Source organism: Macrotis lagotis, chromosome X, assembly GCF_037893015.1.
Source record: "Macrotis lagotis isolate mMagLag1 chromosome X, bilby.v1.9.chrom.fasta, whole genome shotgun sequence".
Lineage (NCBI taxonomy): Eukaryota > Metazoa > Chordata > Mammalia > Peramelemorphia > Peramelidae > Macrotis > Macrotis lagotis.
In genome coordinates, this window is record NC_133666.1 from 515,135,273 (window position 1) to 515,152,358 (window position 17,086).

General features: G+C 36.3%; 1 protein-coding gene across 22 annotated transcripts in view; it reads left to right on the plus strand.

The window, feature by feature from the left end:
• Nucleotides 1–17,086, plus strand: part of ATXN1 (ataxin 1) — a 521,647-nt gene that overhangs the window by 90,379 nt on the left and 414,182 nt on the right. The window contains exon 1 of one of the 22 annotated variants that reach the window (XM_074207316.1): nt 14,374–15,835. The exons of the other annotated variants lie outside the window; for them this stretch is intronic. The gene's annotated coding sequence lies outside the window, so the exon portion shown is untranslated. Of the gene's footprint in view, nt 1–14,373; nt 15,836–17,086 lie in introns of those variants that run through there. 22 annotated transcript variants of the gene reach the window in all.

Genomic DNA, 17,086 nt, shown 5'->3' on the forward strand with positions numbered 1-17,086 from the left:
ATGAATCAGGAGAGTGGCAGGGACTGGGCAGCAGGATCCAAGTTGGTGGCAGCCGCCTCCTGGCCTATGTGCCAGACAGAATAAACTCCCAGATCACCCTCTGACCTGCATACCACAGAGGATCCACCCTTGGTCTAAACCATTCTGATTCCTTTGTGCTAGCCCAGAAACCAGGGGCACAAGGAGAAAGCAAGCACTCAACATTTTTATTTATTTTATTTTTAAAGATTGAAGGTGTGAATGGTTAGTTTTCTCTGTTCCTAAGTCTGAGAAGTTTCCATAGTGCTCTATGTGGAGGAGAGGATAGCTGCTTAGTAAACTTACTGATTTTAAATGAGTCTGCCACAGCAGTACCAGCATAGTCCATGCCAAAGTGTCTTGAAGAGAGGATTTTTCAAAATGTGGAAGATGATGAAGGGTTCAGATATCCACTTCTTTTCATAAAGGGTGGGAATTCCTTCATGACTCACCAAAATTCCTGCTTATGAATAGTCAGGGAGGTACTGCTGTTCCGACAGGCTCTCTAGGGTACTTGAGAGCTCTGGAAAGTTGTAGTAACCTTTAGGGCAATCAGTCTGAGAAACTGCCAGACAACCTGGCAGCTCCAATTAATTCTGGAAGGCTGTCAATGGAGATGCTTGCACTAGTTAATTTAGGGAGCTGCTATGTTAGAGGCTGCCAGTGTGCTCTGATTGGGAACAATTGGTTTACACCCCATCCAAGAACTGTAGGTGTACCTCATTCTAAGCAAACCCGAAATTAGAAAATGCAGACTTGTGTCATAAATAAATGCAGAACAGATTAATTTCCTTGGGGGGAGGAAGAAGAATCGTCCCCTTGGATATTGTCAAACAGTAAATTCCCTTGTTCCATTGAAAATAAACTTCAACATATATATACATATATATGTGTCTGTGTGTGTGTGTGTGTGTGTGTATGTGTGTGTGTGTGTGTGTGTCTTTTCAGGAATTCATACATTTTATAAAGCAAAACACATTTTCCCCTCTGGGTATTGCACACAAGGACCTGAGTTTCATTAGAGTGAAACTCATTAGAGTGAAACCAAAGAGTTTGGTTCATTTTGGTTGTAGAGATCATCACAGCAGGGTAACTTTGAGTCAGGTTTCTGATGCTCCTTCTAAACCATTCTGGTTTTGGAGACATAGTCTGGCAAACTTTTAAAAAGAACTATCATATTAAGTTTTAGTAAATTATATCACTAGACCCATAAACATATATAAAATGTAAGAATAGAAATAGGAAGGGGAGGAATAACAGGCAGAAAAAGAATGGTTTTTACCATGGAAATATTATAAAACACTTTAAGGTCTCATTTTCAATATTTTATTTTATAATATATGTTTGACTTTTTGATTCTGTGGGGACAGCAAGATGACTCAGTAGATAGAGCTCTGGGCTTGTTGTCACAAAGATTTGAGTTCAAAATCTGGTCTCAGATACTAATTAAGTTGTGTGATCCTGGTCAAGTCATTTAATCTCTGTCTTAATCCACTGGAGAAGAAATTAGCAAACCACTCCACTAACTTTGCCCCCAAAACCCATGGATACGAGTTACATGTGACCTTGGGGGGTCACAAAGTGGAATATGACTCAACAACAGCAATCTTATACTGTCCCAAATTTCTATAATTTTCTATTTTCTGGTTATGAAGTTTCCCATTATATGAGGCCTCAAAGGTTCTAGCAAAATATTCCCTTAAGTTTTTTCACTTATAATCTATCATATAGAAATGCCTTACCCTCTTGGTGTCAGAAATAGGATATATTTTACTTTCTATGTCCAATTGCAAAGTTTTTCAAATTTTTTTCCTACCACAAATAGCTTTGTTATTCAGTTATCAAATCTTAAACATATAGCTATATAGGGATGCTAATTTGCTCAAGGTTTGGGGAGTGTATATTTCCTTAAGAATAAATGATGAGAGGGGTGGCTAGGTGGTATAGTGGATAAAGCACCGGCCCTGGAGTCAGGAGTACCTGGGTTCAAATCTGGTCTCAGACACTTAATAATTACCTAGTAGCTGTGTGGCCTTGGGCAAGCCACTTAACCCCATTGCCTTGAAAAATCTAAAAAACAAAAAAAGTGACAGTGTTCAGAACTAGAGCTGACAAGTGTGACAGGAGTTCATTAGAGGTAGAACTGAATCTGTCTGGGAGCCCTTGGTGCTGCTGAACTCAAGGAAGGATCAGAGTCAAGATTAGAACTTATCTTTTTTACCTTTGTACAGGTAATACCTAGGTCCTTTAGGAAATGTGTGTGTGTGTGTGTGTGTGTGTGTGTGTAGCTGGGGAAGGGTGGCAGATGCATAAATTGAAAAAATTCATTTCCAACCATCTTGGGAAAAAACTAATTTCTTCAGAGTAACATGATTTGGAAGAATCAAGGTTCTCAGATAGTGTAGGCCAGTTGCATAATATACTAGAATTGTTGCCATTCCTTCCTTGAGTTTCTCTGTCTCCTCTGTCCCCTTTATTATGTTTAAATTCCTGGTCCATAAAATTGCCAGCTGATACTCTCCATTTCACATTTTGCTGGCATTTTATAGCCTCCCTTTAATGGCCTGTGTGTGAACTTGGGTAGCTGGATAATTGCAGTTTGTCTAGTTCATTGCAATATGCTTAGTGACTAATGGCCTAATCAAGATTGTCGAAAATATATAAACAATTCAACATAAGCAATTGATTCTGTAAAATTCTTTTCATCCAGAGAAGGGTGAGCTAATGAGCATCAAAAAGATGGAGGTGTATAGCCAATCCTTTGATGTATGGAAGTTAGAACTGTTCCCACAGATCCCATGCATGCATTAATGCTCATTGATAGCTTACCCTTTTTCATATGCATGAGGCAGCAGTGCCAAATTGTAGTCCTAATTGGCGGCTGGATATCCCTTGATGTAGATGTTACACTTGTTACAACTTTTTTCCCCTTTTTCCTTAAATACCGACTATGACAAATATTTATATCAGCAGCCTGTCTGGGGGCCTTCACAACATCGTTCTGCACACCACACCAAGAAGCCTAGCTTTGAATTCTTCATCTAGAGCTCTTGTTTCTTAGGATAAAATTATGATGGAAACAACACACACAATTCCTGGGGGAAGGGAGTGCTTTGGATTGTTTCTGCAGCCCAATTTCAATGCCCGTTTTAAGAAGCAGTGTTGATTGGCACAAGACTCTTGTTCAATTTTCTGAGCAACCTTTTCATTCATTCCAACAGTAACACAAAAAGAAGCATACTGGCTAAATCACAAACTTCAAAAAAAAAAGTAATTAAATATGTTGGGCCACCAAATTCATCAGGAATATGGGCATTTTTTTCTAGGGGAAATTAAAAAAAACTCTCCTAGTTACGATAATAAAGTAATGTTAAGTTCCTTTGGGTAACAGTTAAATTCATTCTAATTTTTTTGTATTTTTTATAGGACATAAAACTGGAATCTTTCTAGGCCCTGCCACTAATTCATTCTGTGATTTTTTTTTTTTTTTTTTTTTAGTCTTTGCAAGGCAATGGGGTTGAGTGGCTTGCCCAAGGCCACACAGCTAGGTAATTATTAAGTGTCTGAGGCTGGATTTGAATTCAGGTACTCCTGACTCCAGGGCCAGTGCTGTGTCCACTGCACCACCTAGCCACCCCTGTGATTTTTTTTATGTGATTTTTTAAAAAAAGAAATCACTCAAAGTCTTTGCAAATCAGTCTCTTTGATCATTCACAAATTGTTGCATTATCATTAAACATTTTCCCAAGTGTGCTATGAAAAATGAATAACAAATGATGAGATATTATGCCTTCTGAAACACTGAGCATGTTTCTTCCTTTAACTCCAAGTCAATGGTCAGACATGGAGATGTGGGGAAAAGAGGGGACCTACCTGGGGTGAGTGTGTAGAGGAGTGACTGTGCTAGTTTTCCACCTCTCCTATCCTCGCTTCATTAAGTTTTGCTGGTCATTCTAAAGTCAGTGTTCTCCAGATTAGGAGCTGTGGTTTGAACCCATTCTTGCTGAAATCCCCAGGACTGAGATGGTCTCCAATACAGTCATGTCTATCTTTAGCTCCCAATAGTCTTCATTTCTCTTTCCTTCTCTCATGCAAGCTCCTAACATTCCCCACTCCAACCCCAACATCACAAAGCCCTTCTCAGTCCAGTGTTTCCCTCAGGGTAATTTTTAACCTAAATTAGCCACTATCCAGAGCAGCAACCCAGAGGGATTGGGAAAATTATATTTATTAATATCTTCCTCCAAAGGTTACCATGGTCTATGGCAATTGCTCCTCAAAGAGAGGGCTTTATGATTTTAGATATTGACCAGTGAATAAGATCCCAGTTTTTATTTTGAGTTGGACAAAATAAAATACCCGGAATGAATTGAGATAAGAAAGATTGTGGTCTGGATCTTAGATATTTTTCCACTATCTTTCTCCCTTCCCTCCCCAAACCTATATTTGTTCTGAATTTTTCCATTACTGTTGAGGGCACCTTCCAGTTGCCTTATTCAGGTCTTACAACCACAAAGAAAAAAAATATTCATTTTCCCTCACTTCATCCACACAACCTGTTTGGTTGCCAGGTCTTTCATCTCTAGGTCTCCTCTCTGTCTACTTCCTCTCCCTCTACACACAGCCACCACCCACTTCAGGTCCTCATCCCTATTGCAATAGTTTCTTAATTAGTCTTCCTGCCCAGCTGGTCTCTCTCCATTCTAATTTTCCACACAGCCTCCAAAAGGAGATGGCTGACCACATCATCCTTCTCTACTCATTAAATTCCAGTGGCTCCTGTTACCTATAGAATTAAATATTTTTTCATCCTTATCTTGTATTTGAAATTTTCCTATTTTAATGATATTTATAATGCATGTAATGAATACAATATATATGCACATGCAAATATTAATATATTCATAAATATGCCTCCAATAAGAGTTCATGTTTAATATTTTTACTCATGGGCAATAAGATCACAAAAATTTGGCGACTATTGTTCTAGAGAATTTTGTTCTCCTTTTGGCAATTATGTTTCCATGTGCATATCAACTAATGAAAGTTTTTCATTACTTAGAAACCCTGCTGTCCTGGGAAAGAACCAAGAAATAAATATTCAGGTTTTGTCTTTGGTTCCACACTTCCTCCTTTTAAGTCTCCTTTTCTTCCTCTATTCCCCTTTCCCGTATCCTCAACTGTGTAAATCAATGCTTGTTTCTTTCCTTCCTTCCCTCTACCCAATGCACTGAAAGTTTCAACCTCGTGCCTTAATATTTAAAATTTATGATTGAGGTGTAACATTTAATGGGTGAGTGAATTATGATGTAGTAAAGTTATATTTTAAAGAGAAACATTAAAAGGCAGTGAATTAGTTTTTAATAGTGGAATTTTGTGACTATATAGCTCTTTCACAGGTTTGTTAGCTATGACATAGGACTATTGTGAGAAAAACACTTTATAAACCATTATTATTATTATTATTATTATTATGGAACCAGTAAATAAATGGGAGGGGAAAGGAAGAGGGAGGAAGAGGTTTCTGATGTGGGTAGGGGCTTCCTGTATCCCTCACACAATGCTAATTAGGCAGCTGCCTATATTCTATCTACACCTAAGGTTTAGAATTGTAAATTCTATATTCTTGAAGCCCATGACACAGCCTATGTTGGGAATACAGAATTAAAAAAATCCTGGAAAGAATTACTGCGATGATCAAATGAGGCAATTCTGTAATGTTCATGATTGCAATGCTTTAAAGCATGATAACGATTCTAACTTATTATTATATAAATCTGAAACATTAATGAAACACTAATCTTAGGCCATTTGCAGGAAAAAAAAGAAATATTCATTGGGAAAAATCATAATTTTTCTCTCTTTTCTCAGGTTTGTATTTACATATGTACTAGTTGAGATTCCCCCTCCTGGAACCTTCACCCCTTCCTTTGAGTCCCCTTGCAAGTGGTGCAAGACCGATAATTTTAAAAATATGGTATTGAAGGGCATGAGTCTCAAAAACTTAAGTAATTTACAGAACTTACAATTACAAATTGTACTTTATTTTTTATTTATTTTTCCAAATATTGCAATGGTGATTTTTAACAATCATTTTTGCAAGGATTTGAGTTGCACATTTTTCTCTCTCACTCCCTTCTCTCCCCCACAGAAAGCAATCCAATATAGGCTATACATGTATAACCATTCTAAACATAGATCATATTAATCATATTGTGAAGTGTTATGAAAGAATTATCAAATCAAAATGGGAAAAAATTAGAGGAAAAAAAATATTCCACAGTTCCTTCCTTGGACATGGATAGTATTTTTCCACCTTGAGTCATTTAGAATTGTCTTTAATTGGTGTACTACTGAAATGAACAAGTCCAATTATTGTTGATCAAGACAATATTGCTGTTAGTGTGTACAATTTTCTTTTGGTTCTGCTCATTTCACTCAAAATCAGTTCATACAAGTCTTTCTAGGCTATTCTGAAATCCTGTCCCTCATGATTTCTCACAGAACATTAGTGTTCCATTACATTCATATTCCACAATTTGTTCAGCCATTCCCCAATTGATGGCCATCCTCTCAATTTTTAATTCTTTGCCACTATTAAAAGAGTTAATATAAATATTTTTTGTGCAGTTGAGTTCTTTACCATTTACCAGACCTAGTAGTGATATTGCTGGATCAAAGGTTCTACACAATTTTATTGCCTATTCAGCATAGCCAAATTGCTCTCTAGAAAGGTTGGACCAGTTCACAATCCCACCAACAATGCATTAGTGTCTCAGTTTTCCCATATATCCTCCAACATTGATCATTTTCCTTTTTAGTCATAATAGGCAATCTAATAGGCATGAGGTGGCACTTCGCTGATCAAAAGTAATTTAGAACATTTTTTCATATGATTACGGATAGCTCTAATTTCTTCTGAGAATTGCCTTTTCATATCCTTTGACTATTTATTAATTGGGGAATGACTTGTATTCTTAAAAATTTGACTCAGTTGTCTATATATTTTAGAAATGAGTCCCACAAATTATATTTTAAAGGTTTGACTATATTCCTTTTCTTCTAATTTTCTACTCACTTATTCCTGTAGCTTCTTTCTCAGCTTTGAAAGGACTCCATCAGTTTTCACACAAAGAGTCTAATGTAGAGCTGTAATTACATCTCCCAACATGTTCAGATAGCAATATCTCTGGAATAGGAGGGTAATAGTTTTAGCATGAAAGTTTTTCTTTTCCCAGGAAAAATAAAGGAAGCCTTTATGTTTCTGACTTATGTAGGTGACAAAGGGGATAACAACATGAAAACATTATTTCCTTTTGCATATAAGAAGGCTAAATAAATGGTTGTTGAATAAATAATGAACCTACCTAAATAATTTCAGATAATCAAGAATTGACTGGACTTTCACATACAGTGCCATGTGACTCAGATTTGGGTCAATAAGAACTTTGACAAACATTATTAAAATAACCCACAAAAATATGGTACTTTTATGGTAAAATATATGGTTGTCATGGAATGGTAACTCAGTCTGCCTATTATCATATTTTATGGAACCCATAATTTGATTTCTGCAGTTCTTGGCTTTCAAAGTTTAAGGAAAAATGTAGTCCATTTGGTTACAACATTTATTAAAAATGATCTGGTTAAAGGAATTAGTAATGAAAAATACATTCTAGATAATGACCAGTATTCAAGAGTGGCATTTTGAATTAATGAACACTTCAGTAGGTGAGTTCTATGTAAACCTTTGTACAGAAGAAAGTACCTGGCAAAAGATGTGGGAGGTGTAGTGAAAAGAATACTTGTTTGGGAGCCCAGGCATTTGAATCTATACTTTTTTCATTAATTTGATTAATGGAAACAGTCCTCAATGCCTTATCAATAGATGCTTTTACTTCTATTCTCTTTTCCCCTCCTATTTGTCCGACCATGTCAGACTAATTTTCCTCATGTATAGATCAGGTCATGCAACTCTGCTCTGCATTTACTGAATAAAGTTCAAATTTCTTTGTCTGGCCCTATCCAGTCACTCTTATTTTTTTCACATTATTTCCTGCTGTGAGTCAGTTATACTACTGGTCAGGCAGAAAGCAAACATTTCAATGCTAACTGTGCTAGGACTCTAGAATTCTGACTCTTCCACTCCAAAATGGTACCTGAACTTTCCTAAATCCCTGTATTTTGTCTTTTTCAGTAGTTTTTGTATCTAAAATACCATCTAGGACTCTAGAATTCTGACTCTTCCACTCCAAAATGGTACCTGAACTTTCCTAAATCCCTGTATTTTGTCTTTTTCAGTAGTTTTTGTATCTAAAATACCATTTCTCACTTTAGTTGAATTGCTAAAGAGTAACCAAAATATTACTTCTTCCATGCAACCTTCTCTGATGTCTTATCTGTAAATTTTTTCTTTTAACTCATACTATATTTTGTTTTACAACTCTCTAACATACTTAACATGTCAAATTGAAAATTGTAAATTATCTATTTATATCACATTCACTTTGTAGACTGCATTTTATTGTTTTTGTTGTCTTTATTGTTTGTCCTTTGTTTTCAAAGAGAATCAATGACATCAGGAGGATGTTGTCTTATCTTGCAAGTAAATTAGGTTTAAGTGAGGCAGAGCTGTGCAGTCATTACAGAGAAAGAAGAGACTTCTTTGACCATCTAGCTTTAAAGAAATTCCCACTACTGTGTATCCAACAAATGTTCGTCAATTGGCTCTTGAAAAATATCTAGGGAATAGGGAGACCATCAACTTCCAAGGTAGCCCATTGTTCTTCTACATTGAAACAGTGGTTATATATTCTCCTATTGATGTATGTTGTAGTCTGTCCAGAGAGAAACTGTATGGTTATTGAATTGAGTTATAACTGAAGAAAGAGATTCCTGAACTCAAACTCTAATGTCCTTTCTCATTCTAAAATTCTGTGAATTTAAAAGAATGTCTTTTAATCATGACTCAAATTTTATCTCTTTAGGCAGCCATTTTCTCTTTTAAGTTGTTGCTGCGTCTTCTAAGAGATTTAACTGGATCGTAGATTCAGAAGATAGCTAGGGTTTGAAAATTGTTTGACAAAATAGACTGAATTAGGATGACTAAGAATAAATTGTAAGTATGTATGTCTGAATTCAATCAATTATCTTTTGCTTGCATTCACAATTATTCATCTAATGAAAAAATAGATGCAGGTGAACATATTTAACTGCTTGGAAAGACAAATTCTCACATTGTCTTTCCAAGAAGAGTAAGGTTAAGTACTTTGGAAAAATAGCTATATCCATGTTGAATGGATGAATTCATAATGAAAGAATGAAAATAAGCAGAAAAATGAATGATGTTTACTTAATTCTCTATATTTTAGAATTTAATGAGAATTAACAGTGGATAGCTTTTTAAACATTTTTATTGATGCAAGTAGTACAAAAATGAAGCCAAAACACTACCAATTATGCAAATAAGAGAAATTATTGGGAAATTTTAGAAGAACTGATTCTTAGTAACTAAAGCTGTGATATTTCAGAATCCTTTATTTGGCTTTTCAGCCTACATGCATGACTTTAATTTTATAGGTATATCCAAAAGATTGACCTTAGATACTTACTAGCTGTGTGACCTACGCAAATCACTTCATCCTTTTTGCCTCAATTTCCTCATCTGTTAAATGAGCTGGAGAAGAAAACAGCAGACCACTCCATTATTTTTGCCAAGAAAACCACGAACAAGGTCATGAAGATTTGGATATGACTGAACAAGAACAATAAAAACCCAAAAGAAGAATACCTCTTCAATTTTATTTTCTAATTCATTGGAGACAAAAACTAACCTAAATTTTACAACTGAAAGTGTTATTTTATATTTTCACAAATAATATGGAAGCCATATGGTCAGATGATTTTGATACTCTCTTGTGTTCAGTGTAGTGGCGTATGTATATGGACATGCATATATGTGTGTGTGTGTGTGTGTGTGAAATATCAGAATTGTAGAAATAGCCACTAGAGCAACATACATAAACTGAGCTTACTTGAAGAAAATGGGGTGATTGAAGCAAGTGTGGGACATTTCTTCTGTTAGTAAGTTTGTTGAGTACATATTTCAGGAAGGAAACCAACTGTAGTCAAATTTCGTAGCCCTCTGAAAGCTGTTTCTAACCAAAAAAGTTCATTCTGAAATATTTATAATACCATAAAGTATGTAGAAACTGATAATGTAGTTTAGTTCCAGGAATCAGGAAGGAAATACAAATATCACTTTTTTATATATGTAATCCATGGCCCAGAAACAGGATTATCATAGATTGGTTTCAATCTTGAGATCTTTCTCATAGGTTTGTGTCCTCAACCCAGGGTCACCTTCACTGCTTTGTCACCACCTCTTTCTTCACTATTGTAATCCCTGTGTTGAAAAGGTCTTTGAGAATGGTTATGTGGAGGAATAAACCATCACCCTACATGGAACCTAAGTCCACTACCTGCTTGTATCCCTTAGCTATCTCTTAACTCTAGACTCTGTCCATGCCTTGTATACCTTTAGGACATCAAATCCAAAAGTATAGCTCAGATAGAAACTATATATGATTCAGTCACCACTAATATTATATTTATTTGTTTATTCTTCATCATGGAGATATCTTCAAATTCATACATGTTATAATAGTAGGTGAATTTTTTATTTCTATAAGATATTGAATTTTCTCTGTCTATCCCTCATTCCTGAGAGACATATTTGAATTGTTCTTCCTCCTCATTTTTGCCTTCTGACTTCCTCTGCTTCCTTCAGGTTCCACCTGAAATCTTACCTTCTAAAGCAGGGGTGGGGAACTTTTATCTGTCAAGGATCATTTGGATATTTATAGTATCATTTGCAGGCTATATGGAATTATCAACTTAAAATTACCTTTCTATATTTGGTCAAACAATTAATTAATCCACCCCTAAAAACTTCTTGATTTATTGAATTTCAAGTCTCATCTGCAATTGCCATGTCAATTCCAGACCAAAACTTATACCACCTGCAGACTGAACATTCCTGTTCTATAGGAAACCTTTCCCCATTCCTCTTGATTCTAATGCCTTTTCTCAATTGAGCATTTCCTATTTAACCTGCATATATATTTGTACATGTTTATTTACATGTTATTTAGATTGTGAACACCTAAAGGGTGTGATTGTCTTTTGCCTTTCTTTGTAACCTAGCTTTTACACAAATGCCTACCCTGTAGTAGATGCATAATAAATGCTTATTGATTGACTGGAATCTTCAATAGAAGGTATATTGTTCCACCTTATCAATCTTAGTCAAGCTTCCCTTGTTCATATCCTCTGCCTCCCTCCCCCTTAAAAGATAACTGTGTTGTTGCCTCTATATCTAGACTCTAATATATAAGATACATGTATTATTACCTACTTGAAGGATACTGCCCTCTTCCCATATCACAGATCCCAATAACAGTAGCAACAACTCTCAAGAGATATGTAGCAGATCAATATTATGATGTAGTAGAAAATGTACGGAGTTGGGAGCCTGGGGATCTTAGCTTTTTGTCTTTCTCTGTGCCACCATAGAGCTTTAGGACCTTGAACAATTCATGTCACTCCTGTGGACTTCGTTTTCATCCCCTATGAAATGAGAGGATTGATTTCCAAGGTCTCTTCCAATTCTAGTGTCATGTTTAAAGATATTTTAAACAAGTTAAATAAGACAAGACCTCAGAGCAGCTTGGATTCATTTTTATATACCAAAATTTGTGGTTTGAAATAATAAACCATACTGGGCCCTATTTTATAGAAAAATATTTTTTCTGTAAACCTGAAGTAACATTCTATATTCATAGTGTCATTACATGTCTCTTATCAGAAAATAAGGAATGTTATGGACAGAGGCAAAACAGTATAACAAAGAATTTGGAAATCTGAGTGGGAATCCTATCTCTGATATTTGCCACTTCTGTGACTATGGGCAGATCACAAACTATTTAAGCATTAGTTTGCATCGGGACTAGAAGAACTTTCTACTTTATTGGAATGTTAATAATAACTACATTTTATAGCATTATAAAGTTTACAAAATGCTTGACAAATATATCTCATTTTACTTAGAGCACAATCCTGCAAAGTAGCTACTGTTATTATCCCAGTTTGACAGATGAGGAAACTGAGGCAGACAAAGGTTAAAATGATTTGCCCAAGGTTCACATAACTAGTAAATGTCTGAGGATGGATTTGAACTTAGGTCTTTCTGATTTTAGGATCAGTGTTTTATCTACTGCTTTGTAAAATGATTGATTTGAAAATCTTAAAGTGTTATTGAAAAAAATTGGAGTTTTTATAATTAAAGGCAATAGTAGGTCATGTTCCAGGGAGACCTCTAGTACTATGTAATACAGTACAGATTCTGACCTGCATTGGTGGAGGAATTGGAATTTTATACCAATAAAATCATAGATCCAAGACATTCTTTCCTATCTCATATTTTCTCTACTTCAAAGAAAATGTGAGAGAAAAATTCAGGAAAAATGCAGATAAAGTTGATATTTGGGCACCTGGGTGGCAGAGTAGATAGAATGCCAGGACTGGAATTTTGCTGAGTTCAATTCTAGGCTCAGACATTTATTAGCTGTGTGACCCCAAACAAGTCACTTAACCCTGTTTGCCTCAGTCTTCTCATCTGTCAAATGAGCTGGAGAAGGAAATGGCAAATAATTATACTTCCTTTACCAAGAAAACCCCAAATAAGATGACAGAAAATCAAATGTGAGTGAAATGCAGGGGGTGGAGCCAAGATGGCAGAGTGAAGGCAGCATTTCCCAGTAACCCCGCCCCCAAACTCCAAAAGCCAAAAATTTATGACTATAACCAAAATTTAGAGGAGTAGAAGCCACAGAAAGACCGAGTGATACATTTTCCCAGTCCAAGATAACTTAGAAGTTCCATGGGATGAGGAAGTACAAGCTCCTGAATCTAAAGACTCCATGAAAAAAAATGGAAGTTGGGATCAGGCTGTAACGGCTCAAAAAAAAGATTTTGAAAATCAAGTAAGGGAGATAGAAGAAAAATTGGGAAAAGATATGAAAGAGATGTAGGAAAAACATGAAAAAGAGGTCAGCAACTTAGTCAAGTAGATCCACAAAAGTGCTGAAGAAAATAATGTTAAAAACTAACATAGATCAAATGGATAAAACAGTTCAAAAAGTTACTGAGGAGAAGAATGCTTTAAAAAGCAGAATTGGCCAGATGGAAAAGGAGATAAGAAATCTCTCTGAGGAAAACACATCCTTCAGATGTAGAATGGAACTAAAGGAAGCTGATGACTTTATGAGAATTCAAGGCAAAATACTTCAATACCAAAATAATGAAAAATTAGAAGAAAATGTGAAACATCTCATTGAAAAATGAACTGATCTGGAAAACAGATTCAGGAAAGATAATTTAAAAATTATTCAGATACCTGAAAGCCATGATCAGGAAGAGAGCCTTGACCTCATTTTTAAAGAAATCCTATAGGAAAATTGCCATGGTATTCTAGAAGCAGAGGGCAAAATAGAAATTGAGAGAATCTACCGATCTTCACCAGAAAGAGATCCAAAAAATCCAACCCCCAGGAATATTATAGCCAAGTTTCAGAACTCCTAAGTCAAAGAGAAAATATTACAAGCAGCCAGAAGGACACAATTCAGCTGCAGTCAGGATCACACAGGGCTTAGCAGCAACTATGTTAATGGTTTATAGGGCTTGGAATTTAATATTCTGGAAAGTAAAAGATCTCGGAATGCAACCGAGAATCAACTACCCAGAAAAACTGAACATCCTCTAATGGGAAAAATGGACTTTCAATGAACCAGGGGAATCTCAAAGGTTCCTGTTGAAATGACCAGAGCTGAACAGAAAGTTTGACCTTCAAATACAGGACTCAGGTGAAGCATCAAGAGTGGAGGAGAAGGGTAAAATATGAGGGACTTAATGATGATGAACTGCATGTATTCCTGCATAGAAAAATGATACTGATAATACTCATATGAAACTTCTCATTTGATAGAGGAGGTAGAAGGAGCTTTTATAGATGAAGTACAGGAGAGAGCTGAATTTGAAGATATACTATATTGTAAGGATATAGTCAGTGGCTAAAAGGGAAATGCACTAGGAGTAAGGGAAAGGAGAGGTAGAATAGGCTAAGATATTTCATATAAAAGATTTTTTTTTTACAATGAGCTTTTGCAATGAAATGGAAGGGGGGAGGTGAGGAGGAATGGGGGAACTTTCACTCTCATGAGAAATGGCTCAGAGAGGAAACAGCATACACACGTAATAGGGTATAGACATCTAGAGTAAAAAGGGGGGGAAGGGGGAAGGGGGGATGTGGTTGATAGAGAAGAGGGTAGATCATAGGAGAGAATAGTCAGAAATAACACATTTTCTTTTTTCCTTCTTGCAAGAGGCTGGGATTGGGTGACCTGTCTGGAACTATGGAGTGGGGTGGTTGCTGGGTCTCAGGAGTGGTATAAGGGCTCTGGCCTTTTGGCCCCAGGGCAGGTGATCAGTCTGTTGCGTCACTCAGTTACCCTACAGCACATTTCAGACAAGGGACAGAGTGAAAGGAGAGAGAAAATATAATATATGGTAATGGGGAGGAATAGATGGAGGTAATTATAATCAGCAACAGCAGCAGTCCAAAAATATGGAAGTAAATTTTATGATGGACTTATCATAAAGAATGTGATCCACCTGAGACAGAGCTGATGGTATCAGAACACATAATGAAACACATTTTTTCCTCTTTCCTTTACTTCTCATGAGGGTCTATATTTCTTGGTAGGAGGGGGTATTATGTTTATTCATAAACAAGAATATTGCAGTAATGTATAAAAAAAACACTTGTACAAATCTGCCCTTTCCTTGCCTGTAATAGCTTTTATGTTCTATACCAGTCAATTTAATTCAAATAATCTTCAGGTTGGACCAATATGACCACTACACATTCAACATCTCTGCAAAGAATAGTGGTTGGGCTCCAGAATTGAGTAAAATTAGTAGTCTGTGACTTTTTACCATTTGTGCTGCATCAGTGTTGAAATTACGCATTGCATCTTTAGGACTGGGGTGATTAGAAAAGCATGTAGAGAACATATTTTTAAGTTTTGACTAAATTAAATCTGTTACTTTTATATGATTTGCAAAAAATATCTGTTTCTCTAGTAGCATGATATATTATCGTAGAATGTAACTCCAGTCTAAAGTAGAAGCTTTTGTTTGATTCTCTGTCTTTCAAGAGGCTGGGATTTTATTAGTGGTGCCTCTGACATTTTGCCTTAATGGATGACTTCTGTGTGCTGCCACCAGAAGGAAAAAATCCATTCCTTGTTCACGAGTCTTCTGTAATGAGGCCTCCCTTAGCTCAGCCTCTCCTCAAATAACAGATATCTGATCCATTGCTGGAATAGTATTCAGTGAGGGGTAGAAGATAGCAGAGTTAGATTTGGAAATCCTGTCTCTGATGCTCATTTAGCTTCCTAAAGGGCAAGTATGCCTTGAGTCCTCTGAGCCTCAGTTTCTTCATCTGTAAAATGGGAAGACTACCCATACTTCCTACCTTGTGGAATTGTTGTGAGGTTTAAGTGAGGTCATTGTATAGATGTCAATCTTTTTTTTTAAGCAAGGTATGCCAAAGTTTCCTTTCTCCTGGCAAAGATTTTGAGAACTTAGAACAACATTGTGAGATGATCAACCCTGAAGGATTGCAGATCCTCTCAGCAGTTGAGAGCTTGGACAACTGTATTAGACCAGCTATGGACAATGCTATCCCCATCCAGAGGTAAAAAAACAAAACAAAGCAAAACAAAAAAACCCTTAGAATCTGTTGAACACTTTATAAAAATTATCTCATATATATATATTTTTTTTTCCTTAATCCTAACTCCTCATACTGAATATTGACTAATCTGTGAGCATATTTATCAAAAATATGTATGTACAATATTAACTTCACTGTTCGCTGTGGAGGGGAGAGGGGTGAGACAAGTGAAATGGGAGGGTGGAAGGAAATTTTGTAACTTAAATATATATATATATATATGCATATGGATGAATGTTGAAAAAACTTCTATAACATGTATTTGGAAAAATAAAATATCAATTAAAAAACACAATTTACTCAGTCCACAAATACTAAATGTCTACTGTATGTTGGTCACAGTTATGTGAGTGACCTTGGATAAATCACTTAACCTTTTTCAGTTTTCTCAACAGTCAATGAGAATATTAGTTCTCTCTCTCTCTCTCTCTCTCTCTCTCTCTCTCTCTCTCTCTCTTTCAGACACACACACACACATGCTTTCCTCTCCTCTTTGTGACCCCATTTGAGGGGTTTTTTTGGGTGGGAGTGATTTTGTGGGGCAATGGGATTAAGTGACTTGCCCAAGGCCACACAACTAGTAAGAATTAAGTGTCTGAGGAAGTGTCTGAGGCTGGATTTGAACTCAGATTCTCCTGACTCTAGGGCCAGTGTTCTATCCACTGTACTACATAGCTGCCCCTTGTGACATGTTTAGAAGTTCCAAAATTCATGATTGAGATATAGTATGCAGTGGACAATTTTTGATACCATATGATGAGGAAGAAAATTGAAATCTCATATTTATTCAGCTCACATCAACTATGCAAGGTACTTAATAAAATTATTTTAGAAAGTTAAATGAATAAGAAGGCATATATTGATTCCTAGTCTATAGTGAGGATTCATTCATTCATTGTGCCTCTGAGGTTGAATTTTGACAATGTAAAGGGTGCTGTTTCTGCCCTGCAGGTATGACAAATTAGAAAAAGACCAGGCCCAATCCAAATGTGAACAGATGCCTGAGAACCCTTCCCTGCCTGGGAGAGGTCTGAGACAGTGAGGCAGGAACTGACAAGTGAGGGTCTTCTCAGCCTGCACAATGTTCCAAGAGGAGATGTACCCTGGAAGATGATCATGGGGTAGGAGCCACCTCTAAACTGGCAGAGTAAAATAGGACTGAGGGACTGGACATTAGGATGGAATCATGGAGTCAGAGTAGGGGCTGGGGGG